This window comes from Balearica regulorum, chromosome 25, assembly GCF_011004875.1.
Source record: "Balearica regulorum gibbericeps isolate bBalReg1 chromosome 25, bBalReg1.pri, whole genome shotgun sequence".
NCBI lineage: Eukaryota > Metazoa > Chordata > Aves > Gruiformes > Gruidae > Balearica > Balearica regulorum.
In genome coordinates, this window is record NC_046208.1 from 2,616,905 (window position 1) to 2,630,703 (window position 13,799).

Consider the following 13,799-nt stretch of genomic DNA (forward strand, 5'->3'; position numbering starts at 1 on the left):
GCTCTGTATCTTTCTGCTTCTGAGCTTTGCGGTTATTGCTTCATTTGAAAAAGAAATGCAAAAAGAAGCGAGAATTTAGAAACTCGGTGCCCGGTGTAGAGGGGTTGTGGTGTGGTCCTTACCACAAAATGCTCGAGACTTTGGATCAGTCCTTTCAGTCGCTGGGATGCTCTGCACCCCAGCACGCTGCAATGCTGGGAGCTGGGCATGTAGCCTGCAAGGGGCAGCCCCAGGTGGGAATATTTGAGTGCTGTGGGAGGAATCCTGCTCCAGACAGGGTGGGAGCCCCTCCAGAGCACAGAACTATAGCCACGACTCCGCAAGGACCGATTGTTGCTGCAGCAGAAGTGAGACTCGTTAAATAACGAGTGCAATAAAAGTGTGTTTCAGCAAGAGGGTCTCCACGGGCCGGGCTGCGCACGCATGAGCACAGGGACCGTTCAGCTCATCTCTGCCCTGGCGATGGCCGCTTTTCTCTAGCGAGTGACGGCAGCCTCTGTATTGAGTTTGAAACAGCTTGAATTCCCTGTAGGAAACATGCCGCATAAATGTACAAGAATCCTATTTTCAGTCTGGCTTCGTGGTGGTGTTAGCAGAGGCTCTGAAAGGCACAGACATCAGAATGAATGTGACCCGCTTAAAGACGGCTCATGATGCAAAGGTCAAAAAAAAAAAAAAGTGATTGACGAGGAGAAAAGTAAAGAATTACATATAATGGGTGTAATATTCAAAAAGACCTAGCACATACGGTGAGCGATGCCAGCATTTTAAAGGCACTTAAGCCTTAAATTTCCCCTTGATAAAAGTTATGTCACTCTTAAACAGTGCATCACACTGACACGTTTTATGGGCAAAGTGTCACGCAAACATTCCCAAAGGAGAGCAGGAATGGCAGCGTAAACAGCAGTGCTGCAGGAGCAGCAGGCGGGTGGTAACCAGCTCCCCACTCAGGGTTTGCGGCTCTCTCCGGTGGAAGCCTCTCCTGCCTCTTGACTTATGGCCGTTGCGTTAGGTTCCTCCTGAAAGGTGTGCTCCTGGCAGGTCTGGGCAGAAGGGTTGTGCCTTCTGCAGGGTTCTTTTGTTGCCTGTTTTCCTACAATCAAGAAAAAACAAATTCCCCTTTCTGCTCTGCCTTAGGCAGTTAGCAGCTGGTTTTGATCATTATCAACAGCATCACGCCCTCAGCTTGGAGATGTCCAAGGGTGGGACCCTTGTAAATCCTGAACTTGCCTTTTGTCCAAGCTCAAAATGTTTGTCTCAAAGCTCTGTATTGCGAAACGAGGAATAGAGGCTGCTACAAATTCAGTGCTTTAGGCAGAAAAGGGCACAGGATGCAGGGCTGAGGATGCAGCAATGTGATGGAGAGCCAAGCACCCGCCCCAGCAGATCAGCTTTCTGTGTCTGAGCAGGTTCCAGCAGCAGATATGGAGCATCAGAAACCCTCGTGATTTATTGGTTTCTAAACTGGATGCACAAAAAAAAAAATCAGGGTAGTAATCAAAGTGATAAACTTTATGCTTCTCTATCACAACGAAATAATTGTTCTGCCTCAGCATCATTATCCTGCCATTTTTCTGCTCCCATGTCACTTACTGAAAATAAAGGCTCACTTCTTCCATTATAATGAGCTACAGTTTCAATAATTCACAAGGATTTTTACTGGGCTTTATTTTTTAATCTTCATCACAAAGTTATAAAATTTGTGCCACTCTTCTAAGTGTTACTGAAGTATCAACAGAAGGGGGAGGCAAGTACAAATTTGCTGCAGTTCGTTTAGTGGGATTTTCTGATGCTATATTGGAACTTTGGGGTTTGTTTGTTTGTTTTTTTTTTTTTTTTTTTTTTTCCCCCCCAGTAGCTACTATTGGGGAAAGACTAAGACTGGGAGGACAATATGGACCTGGCTTGGGATGGCATTTGGGCCACCATCGGGGCTGTTGGTTTAGAGACATTTTCTATTCCTGGATGCTTTGTTACCTGGAGAAGTTTCTGAAGCAGTGTAATCCTTGCACATGTACTCTAGGCTAAATAAGTGCCTTTTTATCCCCTCTCGCTCTTCTATTGTTTCTTACTGGTTTTGATGTATGATACTTCCGTATGTGCTCTCTACATACATATTTAATTCTTCATACACAAAGTTCTGCCTGTCTTCAGGAAAAGGATATGGATTGTTTTTTTTTTTATTAATCTGGTAGCATTTTGAATTATGGTGCTATTTCTGAAAGCTTTCTTCATATATATGAAATGATTATTTGACAGAACAGCATTCAATATTGTTGGAATAATTATTATGTCTGTTTAATACATCAATTTAAACTGTTATCATGGGTTCTTTGAAATGCCAGATAATTACATAAATAATTATGAAACATTCTATCAATGCATCTTAGTGCAAAGTTTTGCTGCTGATCTTTCATAAACACAGAACTAAAAATTGCATTTGTGAAAGGAAGAGGCAATCCATGGCACCATGCCGAGTAGGTTGTTTCCCTTATGCACATACCCGAATACCAGGCAACTCAAGCATCAGAAAAAGAAATAAACTGTCACGACCTCTCTTGCTTCCCTTCTCTCTCCTTTCCGTTTCCTACTTGCTGCTGCCTGGGTCCACGGACACGAGCTGCCTGAGGGTCCTTCACCTCCAGGTTGCTGAAAAATCTCTTTTCAGCTGTAGAGGTTCTTGGGCATCGAATGAAACCGTTAATCTGGATTATTTGGTACTTTTCGCTGAAGTTGGCCATTAGGGTGATGTTCAGAGCAGCATACCAAAACCTTGACTGCAATGTAGGCATCTCAGCTAGCGATGGCCAGGCACCCTGGGTGGTGGGTGGGCACCCCGACGGGGTGGTGGCAGGCTGCGCGGGTCCCATCTGCAAACCGGGGTGCTGCCTGCGAGCTCCTGCTGCCGGTCGGCTCCTCCGCGTGCCCCGATGGCACAGCGCATCCTTAAAACCATGGGCTCATCCGGTTATTTCCACCGCTCCTGTTAAAATAAGGTCACTTCACCAGAACGGTGTCTCGTATCTGGCGGGTGCCAAGGGGAGCTGCTGCTTTCTGTAGCCAGGAATTTCACGACCGATACAGCCGCGCTTGGCCCTTCCCTCTCCTGGGCTGCTCCTGCTGCTGCTGCCTGGCGGGTTTCAAGCAGGGCCTGGGAATGCAACAGCTCTATTGATCTTTATTCTTCTGGAGGTTTATTAACACATTATTAATTAGCACATGAGGCCAAGGGGAGGTTTGTTAGCACTTTCATCTGCCATGTCCAAACTTGTCATCGTTCACCTCTATCTGCACTGGCACCTATGAAATGGCTTTTTTTCTTCTTTTTAAGAAACATATTGGTGTGAGCATTCAGCAAGCCTGAGAAGACAGGTGGTCTTCATTTGGAAATGGTGAGGGACAGATGCACTAGTGCCACCTCTGCCGTGTTGTCAGCCGAAGCCGGGGATGGACGTGAGAGGGTCCGTCAGATGCTGGAGCTGCAGCCCAGAACACCTCGAGCCAGCAGATTTTTTGAGAATACCTCAGTGCTTCAGAGTCCTTAAGCATTTGGTTGGGGAGCATTTGAGAGAAGCTCTAGGTTTTGACTGAATTTCTCTTTCCTTTGTTTAAACTTCTCTGCAGTGAGGGGAGGTGGGAGCACGTGTGTGTGTGTGTGTGTGTGTGTGTCCCCAGCGCTGAGATCCCAGCCAGCGCTGACCCCCTCCCCGTTTTGGGAGGGAGCATCTGGTGCTGTCGGCTGAGCAGTCCATCACGGCTCGGCGCTGCTGTCACTGGGAGACACGGTGGAACGAAAACAAAAGACGTGACAAATTTGTCCTTTTCTCTTTTATAATTAACCAAAATATCTCCTTGTGTAGCAAAGCATGGCTCCTAATTAACAGACAGGCGAGAGGCTATTTTTAAAATCCAGACCCCCAGTAATTATATTTGCAGCAGAGAATGATATTTCAGTCAAATGCGACAGACAGTGAGCCAAGCTCCCATGTGAGGCAATTAATATTTCACACCTGCCAAGCAAATCAGCAGTGGGGAGAGGAGGGAACGGCATTGGGAAGGGGATACTGTGCTGGGGGGGGGTGCCATTTGAGACATGGAAAACCAAAAATCCTTGACTTGGCTGCGGAATGGCCAGTGAAGTGGGACTCGCTACTGTTGAGACTGAGAAAGAGGAATCGGCCCAAATGGACATCAGCAAAATCACTCGTTAGGGAGAGGGTCTGCGTCCCGTCCCAGCCCGTTAGGAAAGGGAGGGAAATAATCAGAAACGCTGGTGATAACTTGGCCCGTTTGGGAAGTAGACTCCGACATCGGGACAGTCAGCCCTGTCCCTTCCATCATAAAGTTTTTTGCTGGTGCCAGCGAGGCACTGGGCAGCTGGAGGAAGCCGTCGCCTCGCGCTCAGCGGCCGCACGCGTCTTCCAGCACCTCTGGGCTCTGCCAGTCGCTCCGTGTGCTCGTAACGGATGTAACGGCACCTCTCCTGTGAGTTGTACATATTAGCGTGTTCATTTTCCCTGTTATGGAGACAAAAGCATGTATTTTCCTTCCCACTGTTTTTGCTGTTCAGGATTAATCTGCCCATTAATGGATAATCTGTCAGCGTTTAGATGCATTGAAGCTGGGAGGAGATTTACAGGCTTGTGATACCATCTGCTTTATTAAAATGGTTTGAAAACCTGACGTTCAATTTGTTCTGCAGGATTTGACGACAGATTATTCTCTAGATTCCAAAATAATTAAGAAAACCAAAAACCAGGGAGAATGGTGACAAGGAGGATGGGGAGAGGGAGGGGAAGCAGCTCTCGACCTGTCCCCCGAGTAGGAAGGACTAACCTCGGCAAAGCAGCCCCGGCTGCGGAGGTTTTCTGCTCTGCTTTGTCCCTGTGCGTGGTAATCAAATGCCACCAGAAGCGTGGCCGGGAGACCATTAGGCAGCAAGTCTGAGCCTGGAGAATAGCACGGACACAATTTGTCTCTGATGCCTTGGTAGTAATTACAAAGCTTTTGTGTTTAACGAAGAAGCTGGTAGGGGGGAGGTGGTTGTGTGTGTTCCATAGGTTACTCTGAAACACAGAGCAACACGCTGGGGAAGGTACCCCGAGTGCTGCAGCTCTGAAAGTTTCCCTTCCGAATTACGGAGGAATCTCGCTCAGACAGGGGACTCTATTGACCTCCCGCCACCACCCTAATGAGAAAAGATGATGGTAAAACTCCGGGGGGGGATGAAAGCAAACAAATGTTCTTTCTTCCATAAAAACAAACCAACAAACCTGTAACAATTAATCTGAAACCATCCAGGAGAGGTCCCGGGAGAGGGCTTGTGTTTCCAAAGTGCGCTCTGAAGCACTTCTTATAAGTAATGGAGCCTCAGCCTCCACGTATCGATCGTGTGTCCTGTGTCACCGGAGCGCTTTAGCTAAATGATGCGGCGTCACTTCCCATCACCGATGCTCTCCCTAAGATTACAAATGCTGCTGGGAAGGGCTTGTGTCCCAAAGGGTCCGAGGAAAAGTTCTTAGAGGTGGAAAAAACAGTCGATTTGTAGTGTTCCTCATCCTGAGCTTAAGTGCAAATTCCTTCAGTCCTCTGACTGCTCCAGCCAAAGTCACGTTGAGCAGCGCTTAAAGCCGTGCCCTTTGCAATTCTCCTTCTGCGTGGGGTATCACAGGAAAACACAACTCCTGTTACAGCAAAGGCTGGCCACTGCTGGCCTTCTCGTGAAGTTGCTGTTTGCTCCTGTGCATCCACGTGTGTGCAGGTACTGACCTGCTCCCCTAAATCCCCACTGCGGCATCGCCCCCAGCTCCGCTCCGCAGCATCCCCCAGGGCCTCCCCTTATTCCCCTCTTAATGGATTCCCCGGGTTCTGCCTGTATAAAATTAAGGTGCTCTTTGTTCATCATAGTTGCTTGAGATCCTCTCAGAAAGGATTTTCTAAAAGCACAAAAAAGAAATATTCCCATATCAGAGAGTTCTGCTCTTCACGAAACAGCTGACGGAGGCTGTTCTGCATCGTGTCAGGACCTTGTGCAGCAGTAATTCTGGCGTGGTACCGCAGGGGGAAAATGCATTTGATGGAGCTAAGAAGAAAAAATACCTGAAAGAAAAAATGTAATAGGAGAAACCACAGTGTTTATTACTAGTGGGCAAAGGGGAGTGGTGGAAGGATGGCTGTGTGTCTGGGCTGCTGCCTGGGATGCCGGTGCTGGGAGGCAGGCAGCCCGCGCAGGGTGGGCTCACAGCGAGCGCGTGGACCTGCTCCAACACCGGTCATCCAGGAAAGTGGAGAGAGCAGCATGGGTAGGTACCTGTCTGGGGCCCGCCCAGGGACTGGAAATGACAAGCCTTTTTTTCTCGTCAGCTTTGGATTCCGTGTGTAAATCGCTTGTATTTCCACATCAGAACTGGGAGGATTTAAGCACAGCCCTGCGGCTGGTCTGGCTGCGTCCCTTGGAGAGGAACGGGGCAGAGAGGTCGGGCGGCGTTGGGACCATCCCCGCTGCGCCTGGGCACGTGGGCTGCCCGTGAGCCCGCTGTGGCTGAGGGGGTGCCATCCTGAGCACGGAGAGGACGAAGGTGCTGTGCCTGCACAGCTCAGCTCCGGCCTGAAATCCTTCCTGCAGCTCTGGGAAAAAACAGAGTTGTTAACTCTCTGTGGGAAGTTTATTCATCCTGGTCATTTCTAATGCATCTTTTATTATCTCATAAATAGATTATTTTTTTTTTTCCCCCTTAGATCATCATAGTAGTGAAGATACAGGGTTGGGATTGCATCCACAATTTGGATGCCTTTTTTACGCTGCTTCTTTAGCTGGACCTTATCTATAGCATTATGTGAGAGACATTATAATTTATATGGTAAAATAGCACTATAATTTTAAATGCTAATACTGTTGGGTGTTTATATTTTAATGCAACTGTCCTGTAATACCCGCCTCCTTCATGGCAAGAGCCAGGCTCGTAAGATGCCCCTCGCTTCCCAGGAGGTTTAACTGGATAGCATCTGATTGCATATGCGCTTTGATTTTCAGTGATAGTGGAAGCTTTTTGTTCTATTATTCACTGTAGGTCTGTGTTGTCTGTGCTTATTATGTGCCATCAGAAGGTACCTGGGAGTCTGCAGCCTTCCCAGCCACTCCTATTGTACAAACACATCAATAAATAAGTGGTGTCTGAATTTAGCTGTGTGCTCATAACTGTTAGCAGAGCCCTGTCATTTTTTCAGGTCAGCTAGCACTGAAGTTGAAATAGTTTTGCTGTTGCATCCTTCTCTTCAGGACACAACCAAAGAAGTGGCTCTTAGATTTCTATTTCATTTTATTTATCCCTCCAAGACCAAGGACACGGCTTTAAAATCAAAACAAAAGGATATTTTGAATGCGGGCCGTTACAGTTTTCAGTGCAGTGGGTCAGTAGCAGCAGGAGTTGGTAATGACTGAGGATGCTCCTGTCTATGTGTTTGAACAAACCCTCCTTTGAAAAATGGAAAGACTCGTACCTCTGGGACCTCATTTCCCAGGTAGAAAACAGTAGCACTTTATTATCAGCAATTGCCAGGGTGGAGATGAGAGCCCTTTCCAGTCCTTTTCCCCTGGCGCTTTTAAAGATGCCGTTCATCGCTGCCACTGATGAGTTTTACATCTCATCTGATGCTCCAGTAACACCTGGCACCAACCTGGTATTTACTCAGAGTAAAAGCCAGTCCTTTATTTCCTAATCACAGTTTGGGTTTCTCGCTGAGAAATACCACCACAGTTTTTAGGCTGTACTTTTACGTAAATTACAGCCGGAGGGGGTGTTCTCCCTGGAAGTAAAGGCAATGTAGACTCCCCCCCCCCCCCATCTTGGTCAGTGTTGCTTCACCAACGACCTCTTGCACCTACTGAGAGTAGCTACTACCACCCGCGGCTGCTTAGCTTTAGGGATGCTTTATCGTTCAGCCCCGGGGCTGCGGGAGGGAGCGGCGCCGCCGAGGGGCACTGCTGCTCCGTGCTGCTCCGTGCTGCTGCTCCGTGCTGCTCCGTGCTGCTGCTCCGTGCTGCTCCGTGCTGCTCCGTGCTGCTCCGTGCTGCTCCGTGCTGCTCCGTGCTGCTGCTCCGAGCTGCTCCGTGCTGCTCCGTGCTGCTCCGTGCTGCTCCGTGCTGCTCCGTGCTGCTCCGTGCTGCTGCTCCGAGCTGCTCCGTGCTGCTGCTCCGTGCTGCTCCGAGCTGCTCCGAGCTGCTCCGAGCTGCTCCGTGCTGCTGCTCCGTGCTGCTCCGTGCTGCTGCTCCGAGCTGCTCCGTGCTGCTCCGAGCTGCTCCGTGCTGCTCCGTGCTGCTCCTCCGCGCTGCTGCTCCTCTGCGCAGCTGCTCCGCATCCTCCTCCCGCAGCGTCCCGGGCCCGACTGACGGACCCCGAGCACCCCCCAAAACCTCCAGGGCTGCTGCTGGGCTGGTCCCACAGCTGGGCAGGTCCCACATCTGGGCAGGTCCCACAGCTGGGCTGGTCCCACAGCTGGGCAGGTCCCACATCTGAGCAGGTCCCACAGCTGGGCTGGTCCCACAGCTGGGCAGGTCCCACATCTGGGCAGGTCCCACAGCTGGGCTGGTCCCACAGCTGGGCAGGTCCCACAGCTGGGCTGGTCCCACAGCTGGGCTGGTCCCACAGCTGGGCAGAGGCGATGCTCTGCAGGAGCCAGTCAGGTTTCTAGCAACCACCACGCACGGCACACTCTGTCTAAACTCGGAATAAACAAGGCAACCCACTAGGTGACTGTATTTAAAGTGTATTTGCAAATATGACAAATTAAAAATAGAGAAACAGCCAATATGAAAAATTTCTTCACCCAAAGGGTTGTCAAGCACTGCACAGGCTGCCCAGGGAAGTAAGTGGTGGAGTCACCATCCCTGGAGGGATTTAAAACACATGTAGATGTGGTGCTTAGGGATGTGGTTTAGTGGTGGACTTGGCAGTGCTAGGCTAACAGTTGGACTGGATGATCTTAAAGGTACGTTCCAACCTAAACGATTCTATGATTCCATAATTTCATCACATTTCAAATGAGCAGTATTGCAAATAGCATTTATTTGGAATTAAAATTTAAATTAAGCATCTCGTATATCTCAGGTACTGTTCGCTTGGTGCAGTCCTGGTGATGGATGGAAGGCCTGAGCAATGAATCCAGCTTGCATGTTCATATGACATCCATAAATGGGAGAAATAAATTGCAATCAGCAGTCGGCAGATCTGGATGGAGAAGCTAATCTTTGTACTAAATTACGAGACTTATGCTTTAATGATTTTTATTGGTGTTTTGTGGTGCTGCTGTTTATTATAGTTAAGTACTTTGGCTGGTACAGCAATGAAAAGCAGTCAGTGAAATCAGCCAGGTTAATGAGACTCTGATACAGTCCGAAAGTAGTGATGGATGGTAACAGGAATATGACTAGTTCAGCTCTGTCCTCTCCTCTTCCTTTTCTTATGTTCTGCAGCTACTTGTCACTCTTTGTATATTCAAATGTGCCTATTTCCAGAAAAAACAAAAACCAGATCTTGAGGATATCTCAACACTTCGGCGCACCAACAGTAGCCATCCAAAAATCACACTCCTGTGTGTTCGACCGTACCCAGTGCAGACAGAAGTGATACAGCCGCATCCTCCAGAGGTGCGTAATTAGTTTATTTGCTCTTTCCGAGACGTTACCATGACTTTAGTCAGAGCCAGTTCTCGCGCACTGACGAAAGCGCTATTTGAAAGAGTTTTCAGCTAGGTTTCATGGCTGGTGCTGGCTTTTCTGTCCACTCTGATGCGAGCTGGTGGGCTCCCGCGCCGCTGGCCCTTTTCTGGTGAAGGGAAGGCGCGACGCGTGGGTGCTGCAGAGTTCCCTGACACCGCTCTTTTTGTCCGGTCGGTGGTGAGATATCATCTCCGTGGATCCTGTTCCTTCCGTCCCAAAGCCAGCAGGAATTACTTTCAAAGACAACAAAGGGTTTTATTTAGCACTAGTGCTGGGGCAGTTGGAGTGCTTTCCTGCCTGCGGCGTTCGATGGGCTGCAAACTGTTTCCAGGTCACACCAGCAGCTCTGGCCGAGCATCTTCTGGCTCGTTGCCTGTCCTGTGCCAGTTTCTTTCTTCCCGTTTAGGCCCCCATTCTTGCAACTTAGAAAAGCTCCAGCTTTTTGTTGGCTTCTGGTTTTGCCGATTCCTGCCTTGTTTTTCAAGGCAATTCCTTCTGACTGGTTCAACCTCCGGTATTGCTGCGGAAAATACGCATCTGGGGAACAGTTTCACGGAAAAATGCTTAAGTAACTTGATTTACATTGTAGCCTGCCCCTTAAAACCAGATTAAAGACCTAGTAATATCCTACAAAGTGCTGAACAGACAGAAGGTAGTAAATGAGCATAGCCTTGATTAGATTTGAACCAACAATCTTGAAGTAAAAGTTTAAGGCATAAAACTGTTCAGCAATCTATCCACCATATGGTTTTCTTGAATGTAGTCATGTGTGTGCTTCATATTTGCTTTGCTATTTGAAGATATTGATTTTAGTGGAATAATCATACTACGCAATTTGTTTTAATATACCACTTTTATTAACAGTATGTTATAGTTGCAACAAACATGCATTTATTTTTTTTCTTTACAATTTCCAAGAGCTTTTTAAAAATAAAACATATGATCTACGGATCAAAAGGCTGATACTCTTGGGTTTTTTCCAGTTGTCTCTAAGGAATGACTCTGCTGCGTGTAAATGAATAAGCAGTAGCTGTGCAAGGGGTTACTAAATAACAAGGCGCTCGTTAAATGCAGTGGCAAGGTTTATGAAGAGGCAAGAGTTTGCCCAAGTTAAAAAAATACATATATTTTTGGTCTTTAATTCTGAGAACTGTATTTAAGTAAGACTTAGCAAAAGGCTACAAACACATAGATAAATAGTGGTGTAGAAAGGCAGTGTTCTTTCCTAAATGATGGTTATTAAAGGCTGGGTGCACTTGGTTCAGAAGTAAATTTAAGAGCCCAGACAAGTTGCATCCTTCTCGCTGAAGCAGGCGGCTTTCCTTTGAGATTGCACAGAAGGGAAGAGAGGTGGAACCTTCATGTAGGTAAAGGTGAGGTGAAGGAGCGAGAGAGGCCTCATCCGGCAGCCTCCTGTGAGGGAGGGCAGCGTGCCCACGGCACATGCAGGGATGTTCCTTCAAGCGTGAGCGGCTCTTCCAGGGCTGGGAGAAGCAGATGGCTTCGGAGAAGCTCTGATGTAGAAATCGAGGCAGTAATCTCTCCAGAACAGCCTTCGCACAAAGGATGCCTTGACAGGAGTCTCAGGATGTAGTTTCTGAAACACTAATAAAGGAAGCATTTCCTGCCTCACGAGTTACAATTTAAATATAATAATGTGCAAAACCAAACACAATAAAACAAATAGATGACAAGTCCTTAAGGAAGTCGTGATAAGGGTGATAATATTAGGGAAGCTGTTGAGCTCTTTGCCCTTTCATAGGTGAATCACAGTCAGGCTGTTCCTCGGGAGCTGCCTGCTCGGAGCAGAGAGCGTTAGCAGTGGACAGGAGTTCCCCTTGCTCAGCTCTGGTCAGGATTTGATCCCATGCCTCCTTTTAACACAAGAGAGATGTCATCCCAACAGCATCTTAGAGGTTTTACTGGGAGAAATAACTCAAGCTTCACTCAAATACGATTTTATTTGCAGCTTCCTACTCTGCTCTGGCTGTCCCGCCCCGTACAGGCGTAGGGATGCTGGTTCTGCTCCCGAAAGCTGGATCTCCCGCAGCAGTCCTTCGGAGGCTCGAGCGCGGTGGATGTAGGAGATCGGTTGTAATTGCCAGCAAGCGTTGGTCTGCCTGGGAAGCGGTGCGGTTTGGTTGCTAAGGCTGAGGATTGAGACACAAAACTTTTGGCTTTTGGGGTTTAGCGGTGGTGTGGCGCTGCTCCAAGCGCTTCCACGTGCCTCTGCTCTTGCCCCTGCGGTGGGAGTACTGTAAAGCATTAATACTCACTTTCCGGTTAAGTGGGAAGGTTATTAAAACACTTTGAAACTCTTGAATGGCAATGGATAGGTGAGTGTAAGGTTTGATTTATTTGATGGGGTTTCGTACAGAAATAGTCCTCTACGGCTGCACATCCTCTGGGTCAGCAGTGCTGGTGTCTTGGGAGGATGGTGGGAATCTAATTATTTCATCTGTCCAAAATAGCAACTTTTAAGAGGTGGGGAAATGACTACACCAAAACTATTGTATGCCATCTGCCTGCAAAAATACTTACAGAAAACATGTTTCCTGGCATATAACTTCCTAGCCATATGTCTATTGCATCATTCACAATTAAATTAAATCACCCTTAAATACTTGGACAGATTCCCAGTCTATGCGAACAAGCCTTCATCACCGTGCTGTTTGAAATTTGGACACTTGATCCTGTAAATGTTTAGTTGAAATTGGCTCAGCCGTTGTTAACCTTATACAGCTGATACAGACTGCTTCGAGATAATTCAAGTGCATGTTTCTTATTTTGATCTTCAAATTTTTAGCTATGAAACTGTGCTATGAGTCTGAAAGGTGGAAATAATTCTACAGTATTCATTTGCAATTTGCTGAAGTCACTTGAAACAGAGGTTTAAATGGAGAGTCATATGGACGAGAAAAGGTGTTATCTTCCGCTCACTGAATAAATAGACGGAAATAACTGAAGAGCCTGGTTACAGCCGGATATTCCGAGTATTCGGAATATGCTTGGAGGTGTGTACACACACCCTCCCCACTTCACAGCATCTCTGAAGCGTGATTGCGAATGGACATCCGACAGCAAAGCCCGACCTACCCGTGGTTAGGCTGGGTCAGCCCTGTTTAAGCCCTGCTGCCGGCGGTGCTGTGCCGGAGCGCAGGCAGGGTGCTGACAGGGAACATTGATTTGGGGCTTTTTATTTGGTTCCTCATTTGAGGATACGTTAGATTTACCCATTGCGCCGTGCTTAGCTGAGTCACTATCCTAAAATGAGTTCTACGGCATGATCTGCCATACTCGGATAGTGCACGCAGCGGACATAAGTATTAATGACACCCTACATCTTCGGCACGGGGAATTTCATTTACACGCAGCCCGACTTCCACTGGAAACCAAACCCGCGAGCTTCCCGTGCTCGGTGTCTGGCAGACCCGGTCATCGTCTATTTTTAGTCCAGCTCTCTATTTTTAGTCTGTTTTTGAAAGGTGAAATAAAACCGGCAGCCAAACCCAGATGATGCTGTTGGTTTCTTTCATTCAGGAGCCCGGAGCTGCGCTGGAGGAGAATGGCAGGAAACCCGGCAGGGCAGAGGGGAGAGCCCCCCGTGCGGGCAGCACCCCGTTGTGTAAATAGGACCTTTGTCTCACTCTACTTCTCTCATTTCATCTTTTGAATACCTTTTCTAAACTGATGCGCATGCAGACCCGTGTTATGTGCCGTCACGCGTTTCCCAAGGCGTGTGTGTGTGTTTGAGAGAGGAAAAAGAGAAAACGCCTGGAGACAGCCGGGCTGAGTCCGCACTCCGGTTTTACACTGTGCTATAGAGCGTATTTTACTGCGATAGAGCTGTATAGCTCCGTCATTCAGTAATAGATTACTGAACATAATCGAAATCTTTATATAGATGTTGGAGCACATTTCTTAGCTGCAGACGTTGCCTTCCAAGAGACATTTTCCTGTCACAGAATCACAGGACGGGTTGGGTTGGATGGACCTTTGATCATCATCTCGTCCAACCCCTGTCCCATGCTAAAATCAAAAGCTATTGGAGTTTTGTCATACCAAGAAGTGTATATACTGT